Here is a 7,550-nt window from a genome sequence, read left to right on the forward strand (position 1 = left end):
TAAGAGAGAAGAGTGGGGGGAAGGGAGAGGGGAGAAAAACACACCCAGAAAACCTTCGAACCTAGAAAGGAAAAGCATCTCAACCACGGAGGATGCATGTCGCCAAAAAAGTTCCTTTGCTCTAAATCCTTGCAAGCCTCACGGAGTCTTCCTTTCCTCCACATTCTACAGGTTTGATAAAAAAAGAAAACGCAAGAAAGTAAAATGGAAGAGATGACTACCATTGGTCATTCGTGGTGGAGGTATTGGAAACCTGCAGCCCCATCCCTCGGGAGAAACAGCACGTGTGAACGTCCAAGAATCTTTGCGTGTGTTCTGCGCTGCCACCCTCGAAACCTCAGCGAATTCCAGGGAGGTGCTTGCTTCTCAAGGCTCACACTCCAGCCAATCGATTCTGTCTCCCGCCTGGCACCCTCGCGCAGGAAAGGGTTGCCTTCGAAAACTTGTCCCCTTGTTCTAGAAGAGGGAGCAGACTGGTTGCTCGTAAGGTGACATTTCTCTCCTATTTCATCTTCCCAGCCGCGCCGACGGAACCATACCCAGCTCCTTCAAGGATAGTTATACAGATCTCTGACGTCACTCGACCGAGAGATAAACGACCTCTGCACCAGCCATCTCCAGGATGAAGAAAACCAGAGCCCCTGTGTGAGGAGGCAGACCTTCCCAGCAGCACCCGCCCTGGGTGATGAAGTCACCTCACATCCTTTCAGGGGGTTTTGAACAGCTGGGAGCCATCATTACGCAGGTGCAAGCCTCCAAACCAGTGGTTCTCAACCTGTGGGTCGAGACCCCTTTGGGGGAGGTAGAACAACCCTTTCACAGGGGTCGCCCGATTCATAACAGTAGCAAAATTAAAGTTATGAAGTAGCAACAAAAATAATTTTATGGTTGGGGGGGTGTCACCACAACATGAGGTGCTGTATTAAAGGGTGGTGGCATTAGGAAGGTTGAAAACCACTGCTCTAAAGAGTCCCCTTTCTCTGAGGGAAACCAGTTTGAGTAGTATTCACGATTGTATAGAGACTGAATCATTGATTTAGGTCCTTAGTCTAGGAAACTCCAAGAAGCCTGGTAGTAATGGGGTAACCATGTGGGGTTGCTAACCACATGGTTGATGGTTCAAACCTACCATCTGCTTTGGGGGTCAAAGATGAGGTGGTCTACTCCTTTTTTTATTAAAAGATCATTTATTAGGGGCTCTTACAGTTCTTATAACAGTCCATACATCAATTGTATCAAGCATATTTGTGCATATGTTGTACACATATTTTCTAAACATTTATTTTCTATCAGTTCCTTAGTATCAGCTCGTCTTGGTATCAGCTCTTCTTTTTCCCTCCCCTCCACCCTTATGACCCCTGGAAAAATTATAAATTATTATTCATATCTTACACCGACCACTGTCTCCCTTCCCCCATGGTTTCTGTTGTTTGTCTCCCTGGGGGTGGTGGTGGTGGTGGTGGCACTGGTGGTGATGTGTCCATCGGTTCCCTCTTTCTTCCCTCCTCTCCCCACCTCCCCCCTGCCCTCCTGGTAATGCTACTCCTATTCCTGTTCCTGGATTCAGTGTATCGTGAGCTCTTATCTCTTATCTGTGCCTGTGCACATGCTCCGGTCTAGCCCAATGTGAAAGGGAGGACTGGCGTCATGGATTGTGGTGGGTGAGGAAGCCTCAAGGAAGAGGCTGTCTATTCTTGTAAAGATTTCCAGCCTCAGAAAACTAACAAAACAGGTGTCTTCTGGCCTACACGGTGGCAGTTAGTTGGAATTTGCTCTGTGACAGTGAGTGAGAGCTAGGACACTCAGATACTCTTTGAATTGATGGGTTTTACAAGTCACCTGGCTTAATGAAACCAACACCTGGTGGCACATCACACTCAGGATCCCTGGAGAAAGAGAAAGAGAGCAATCCATTGAGCACCCTCGTGGTGTAGTGGGTTACACATCGGTCTGCTAACCACAAGGTCAGCAGTTGAAAACAATAGCTGCTCGTGGGAGGAAGATGAGGCTGTTGGCTTCTGTAAAGATTTTCAGCTGTGGAAATCCACAAGAGCACTTCTAACCTGCCCTATAGCATCATTATGAGTTAGAATTGACTCCGTGGTACACACACACACACACACACACACACACACGATTCCTGGACCTCCACCCAGACCCACTTACTTGGATTCTCTCATGGTGACTCTTGGTAGACACCATTTTAATATACTTTTAACTGAGGACCATCTTTTAGGAAACAAAGCTAGAACTCCTTGGCAGAGTAGAGGGTCCACAGACAACGAGGGACTGCTCCACGCGGTGAGATGGATTTACTCGGTCATAGCCACAACGGTGTTCTTCTACATACCCAATGGACAAGAAAATGCTGGGAGTCCTGGCACGGTTTTGTTCTGTAATGTGTGAGGTTTCCATACGCCAGAGTTGACCAATGGCACTTTACAGCAACAGTTTTGGAGCATATTAGATGCATGGTCAGTGCAAGAGCATCAACCAAACTTTCACAGCATGACTAGGCTGAGACAGAACAAGGAGTATTTGACAATGTTGAAGTTAGGCTAACTTTTCATGGCAAAGAGGAAGATTGAGAGGGGTTTTGTAGCTTCAAAGCAAGGACTAAATATCAAGAAGTCACTGCTAAGCATCCTTGATTGCAAGTGACAGAAACGGAAATTACTAGCTTTGCCAAAGAGGATGTTATTGGAAGCAGATTACAGTATTTCACCCAGCAGCAGAACAGAATGATGCAGTTAGACCTCCGAGGCAAGTGGGATGAGGGCCTTCATGGCACTGGACTTTGTCTGCCCTGCCATCATCATTCCTCTCTGTGTGACAGCCTGCGTCTCTCCCACCATGGGCCAGCTTCTGCCACACAAGGGAGAGCATCATCTTTCAATGAATCGAACCCTCTTACATTAGGCCACCATCACAGGAGCAATGTTTCTCTCCCTTAGACCCAATTTGGAATGCTCTAGAAAAGAAGTTGGGTGGGTGTGTTAGACAGGGTTCTCTAGAGAGATAAAACCAAATTCTTGATAATATAATATATTTATTTATAAAGGTAATTAATATATAACAAGAAATGAAATGTTAAATCATAAAGATAATTAGATATATAACGAGAAATGAAATGTTAAATCAAATACAGATAAATATACAATCTTAAATCATATACAGATAAATATACAATCATATACAGACAAATACACAAGAAATAAACAGTTAAATTAGAAGCACTATAAACGGCTTAGTGCAACTCACGTCCTCCGTGAGAGAAAGTTGAGAGAATAGCAGTCCTTCCAGTCTCTATCTGATGCCAGATCTTCCTCTTATTTGTAGAGAGAGCTAGGTTATGTCAGCACAGCAGCCAATCACAAGGCAGGTCACCAATTGCCAGTTCCCAGCTCCAGAGAAGTCTTAAAGGGACCTCAACTTACAGCAACACAGTCCACAGGCTAGGCGTCCCACAGGCTCTGTAGCCTTTAAATTAAAGCACAGAACAAGCAAGGCAGTCACACACTGGTCCGATGATCACAGAGTGAGAGACAAGAAAGGCAAGGCTCACCAAGCCATCCATCTCTCCGCCCCTCAGTCAATCCCACCTGCGTTTATCAGCCAGGCTGGCACAATAAACTGTCTCAGTGGGCTAGATGGATCAATGCCTTAAGTACACTGGAGTGTGGAGGAAGAGGTGTTCCTTAGAAAAGCAGGGATGATTCAAGAAAGCAAGGTTGTCCGGCATACTAGTACTATCTTAATCCATTCATATCATCTGCTATCAATGGCCCTGGATAATCTCCACATTAAATCAACTGGAGATAGAAAGCGAAGCCACTTTATAATAACCATGATATCAGAGTTGCCTTCCTCTAGGACGCCCCCACCTCCACTCCCACCAAATCCTCCACGTTGGGATAGATTTTCATCCTCGATAGATAGATTTTCATGTTGGTGTAGGCCTGGTGACCCTTGCTTCTCACTGTTCTATCGAACTTATCGGAAAATAAGGAGGTCTCTGTTTATGTCAACCTCCTTCTCTTGAAGGAGAGGAGCTGGTCACGGTCATCCCAGCATCCCCAACATCTACTTCAGTGATGGGCATGCGGCTAGTTATTCTGGGACATTTTGAGGCTCTGTCTTCCTCACTTTGAACTTGTCCCTCCTTTGCAGAGGAGGAAGTAAGAAGATCTGTAGAGTTTTGTTCCTGAGAATAAACTGAGGTTCCTTGATCCCGTCAGTAACCACTCACCTGTGTCTGACATCCATATTTTCTTTCTCTCAGTCTTTGCTAGTACTGTGGGCCGAAAGGTGCGATGACAAGATGGGGATCTTCCCCTGTGCGAAATGTAGCGTGCACCAGCTGTGGTCTCCAGTGCAGTCCGAGGGGAACCTCCTGGACAATCTTCCCAGGTTTCTGTGCTCACTTGTCAACAAGGTGGCAGCTCCAGGGTTTTGGCCAAGTCACCATTTCCCCTTTTCCTGTCCTCCCCTTACCCCAGAGGTGGTACCTGCTTCTCTTTTGTTCAGGTAGGCAGTTAACTGAAATCAGTCAGTACTCTCACATAGATCACGTGTGGAAAATTTTCTAGGGTTTATAAAGGTAATATGTTAAGTTGTTTTCATTACTAGTCACATGATATATATACATATACATATATATATATATACACTTAAATTTAATGCTTACTTTCTTTTTAAAAAAATCAATTTACTGGGGCTCATAAAATTCATCACAATACATAGATCAATTGTATAAAGTACATCTGTACCTTTGTTGCCCTCATCATTCCCAAAATTCGCTTGCCTCTTGGGTTCCCGGAATCATAATGCTTACTTTCATACTCTATTGAAGTCAAAAAAGGTCCAACATTTTTGTAGGAAAATGAAATTTAAAGATAATGAAAGTTTTTCATGAACTTTTTGAAGCTACTTCTTGAACAACATGAGCCCCATGTTAAACAAACCAAAGCAAAAAGCAAGCCAAATCAAAGGAAACCACTCACAGTGATGTTATCATCCCTAAGACGACTCCACAGCGATTACGTTCAATGTAAACCCGTTGACATTCAGCATGTCTCCATTCATCACTGTTTAGCCAAGCAACGTGTACTCAGCTCGTGTAATGTTCCTCATAAATCAACCTCACAGCTCCTTAGTACTTTGGTTGCTCTTTTTGGCATTTCCTGCACATGTCCTTTTCCTGAGACGACAGATAGGATGGTGGTAGAGCACAAAGTCCCTCCTGGTCTGTGTGACACAGGACAGCCCTAGGTGGCGTCCATTCCTAGGGCTAATTTCAATCACACCCACTTGCTTTTCTAACAGATCCTTCAACTTCTTCTTTTTTCCTGAAAACAATGAAGGGCAAAGAAGAAACTGTGATTGTAAGGGCACTGTTAAATATTTAAAATTAAATATATAACATTTAGTGATATCCTCTTTGGAAACACCCATCTCTTTCCCATGTATCAAAAATTCGTTTTGGAGTTCTTTCGTAGAAAAAAATTCCGGAAATGAAGTTAAAAGGCATTCAAGATAGGAATGAAGATAAACTAATACTCTCACTCTTTATGACTTTCTTCGTGGTGTAGTGGGTTATGTATTGGGCTGCTAAACCACAAGGCCAGCAGTTTGAAACTACCAGTCACTCTGTGGGAGAAAAAGTGAGGCTTTGGACTCCTGTAAAGGGTTACAGTCCTACAAACCCACAGGGGCAGTTCCACTCTCTCCTACAAGGTCCCTGAGTTAGAAACAACTTCATGGCAGTGAGTTTGTTTTCTCGGTTTACAGGGAAATGGGTTCTTGGAAGTTACTGAGTTTTTAGAAATTTTTCTGTTTCGAATAGTTTACCAAGCTTATATGTACCCCATACTCTCAGAGTCTGGACACTGCCCACCACTGTGGGGGAATCCAGCCCCTCACAACTATATCATGGGTCTTATAGACATAATTGTATGGTTATGATATATAAAAATTATAGTAAAGTCATGGAGAATAAGAGAAATAGAAGAGAAGGTAAAATAAAGGAGTCAGGCACATTTCTTGGTAGCATGCTTACTTCCTGAACAGCCATGATCTCACCAGCCAGGTCCGCACACAGCACCGGTCAAGGAGAGGGGAGAAGAGAGAGTAATTTATCTCTAACCAAGGTTTATATATCCTTGGGGGCGTCCAAGCCCCCTAATTGCAAGTAAAGACATATGTCACAGGAAGGGGTTGTATTATAGGTAATGCAACAACGGGATGGGGACGATCTAGGGGTGGACATGCTGTAGGAAGAGGAAGGATCAAGGGCACACATATGACAAGATGGGTGGATCCTAGATTCATGGTGGCAGCCTAACCTTGATGGCTTTTGAGCTGAAGACTTGGTTTACTCTAAGCTTTCAGGGGAAGTAACCCACTGTCCTTAGCACCAGAGCGTGAACCCCACTTATGGCGGGACAGACAATAGGGTCTGCTTGCTCCAGATGGTGATGCCTTCAGGGAGATAACCTGACAATCATTTACCATTAGTTGCAAGCAGTGTCCTAGGTATGGCATATATTTGGGGGAGAGAAGCTGGGGAAAGTCTTTATGTATCCCACACACCACTATCCCCAGCTGAAGATAGTGGCCCCAAGTGGTTCATTCTACATAAATTCTCCATGGCATGTTAAAGCTGGGTAGTGTGAAACCAGTCTTGTTTCCCCAAGCAGAATTTTCTAGACTACGAGTTGGTCTAGAATTTGATTAGAGACGAAGGCAAATACTAATGGCCTGGATATCAGGTTGGCCAACAATCTTTCAGGAGTGCTCCATAGTGGGTGGTGGAGGACCCAGCGCATAGATGCTAGTGACCAAGTGAATAAAGAGAAAGGGGGGCATTTGAATACAGGGCATGTTCCAAATAACTTCAACTTACTCCCTGGAGCAAGACAAAAATTGATCCTTTTTTAAGACTGTTTCTATTTCCCAGTGATACCAATGCGCCTATAAATGCTTCCATAGCCTTTTCCACTCAGTCTTTGTAGTATCAGCAGCAAATAATTTTGCTCTTTAGGACAGGCATGACCACAGGACTATGTTGCGCTGGACATTGTGAGTATCCACAATATCAATTCATTGGCTTGACTTTTTTCATGGTGTAGTGATGATTTATACTTGATGATATGAATCAAAGCTTAATATGATATTTTATGCCCTCAAGGAGCTTATAACTTAGTAGGTGTGTTAGTCCAGGCAGACTGAAAAAACAAATCCAGAGACATACATATAGGCGAAAGAGAAAATTTTATATCAAGAAGTAATTTTGTATCAGTAAAACACCCCAGCCCAGTCCAGATCAAGTCCATAAGTCCAATATTAGCCCATATGTCCAATACCAGTCTATAAATTCCTCTTCAGACTCATGCAACACATGCAATGATGCAAAATGCAGGAAGGTCACAGGTCAGTGGTTAGAAAATATGGTGGATCCAGTGGCGGTGGAAGCATCTCAGCGCTGACATGGGTCTCCATGTGGCTCCTCCAGCTCCAGGGCTCTAGCTCCATCAACATAGCTCCATGTG

This window comes from Echinops telfairi, unplaced genomic scaffold, assembly GCF_000313985.2.
Source record: "Echinops telfairi isolate 266 unplaced genomic scaffold, ASM31398v2 ScPeMD7_1;HRSCAF=3_0, whole genome shotgun sequence".
Classification (NCBI taxonomy): domain Eukaryota; kingdom Metazoa; phylum Chordata; class Mammalia; order Afrosoricida; family Tenrecidae; genus Echinops; species Echinops telfairi.